The sequence below is a fragment of the Etheostoma spectabile genome, chromosome 7 (assembly GCF_008692095.1).
Source record: "Etheostoma spectabile isolate EspeVRDwgs_2016 chromosome 7, UIUC_Espe_1.0, whole genome shotgun sequence".
Classification (NCBI taxonomy): domain Eukaryota; kingdom Metazoa; phylum Chordata; class Actinopteri; order Perciformes; family Percidae; genus Etheostoma; species Etheostoma spectabile.
The window spans coordinates 16,732,732-16,734,072 of NC_045739.1; the positions used below are offsets into that span (position 1 = coordinate 16,732,732).

General features: G+C 44.9%; 1 protein-coding gene across 5 annotated transcripts in view; it reads left to right on the forward strand.

Annotated features, from left to right (window-relative positions):
- bsna (bassoon presynaptic cytomatrix protein a) overlaps positions 1 to 1,341 on the forward strand; it is a 144,469-nt gene that overhangs the window by 127,758 nt on the left and 15,370 nt on the right. The gene's annotated exons all lie outside the window — the stretch shown is intronic.

Below are 1,341 nucleotides of genomic sequence, written 5' to 3' on the forward strand. Positions count from 1 at the left end.
ATACGAGGAATTTTGCTTTGGATCATTATCACTGCTCACAATGCGCTTACACATACAAAACATACAACAAAACAAACAATATATACACACTATAAACAGAAACACTATAGACAGGTTGAGACAGTAGTACAATGAAGAGTGCAAAGTATGAGGGAGTACATTATAATTCTAGTTATTATTTTAATTATGGAGCATAGTACAAAGGGTGCTGGAATAAATAGTATTTTGTTATTACATTATATAAGTATTATATTGCAATGTGAACAGTATGAACAACTCTGAAATAGAGAATGAGTTGGATGAATAAATAATAAGTGGAACCAGTAAACAGACTGATTAGAGACAGTGTTGCTGGGTTATTGCACAGGAATTGAACCTGGCACTGTGAAGCCAGAACCGGGGAAAAGTGGGTGGGCTTCTCCACGGTTTTGAGCGTGTTAAGCTCAAGGTTGTTTTGACAGCACCAGAGAGCCAGCTGATCAACCTCCCATCTGTAGGCCGACTTATCACCATCCCTGATGATGAGGCTGATGACCATTGTATCGTCAGATGGGTTTCCCGAGGGGCAGTCATTGATTAGATTAGATTAGATTCAACTTTATTGTCATCACACATGTACAGGTACAATGCAACGAAATACAGTTTAGAGAGTTTAGAGAGCCTCCGAGCCGCAGCTAGTGAAAGCGCCGCCACATGCACTCTGAAAAGGATATATGCAGACAGCAGGATAATACAAGACATAATATAATGCACAAGACCACATACATGAAGGAATAATTGGTGTATGGTGTCTGTGGATGTGAGTGCGTGGGAGACACAAACTGTGTGGGTTGTTGAAAAACAGCTCAGTTCAGTCCGGCCTTGACTATGAGTGTGTGTGCGTATGTATGTGAAATGTGAGACAGACTGACTGCACTGTGCAAAACAGCCCAGTTCAGCCCGGCCTTGACCATGGACGTGACATTGGTGTAGAGGGAGAAGAGCAGTGGGGAGAGCACACAACCCTGGGGGGCGCCAGTGCTAATAGTCTGTGTGCTGGATGTGATGTTCCTCAGCCTCACCTGCTGACTCCTGTCAGTCAGGTAGTTTGTGATCCACTGACAGGTGGAGGCTGGCACAGTGAGCTGGGTGAGTTTGGTGCAGAGAATGTCCGGGATGATGATGTTGAACGCCGAGTTGAAGTCCAAGAAGAGGATCCTTGTATGTGCCCCTGGAGAGTCGATGTGTTGCAGGATGTAATTCAGTCCCAAGTTGACTGCATCATCCACAGACCTGTTAGCCCTGTAGGCAAACTGCAGGGGGGACTTTGATGTCCTTCAGGTGGGCCAACACCAGTCTTTC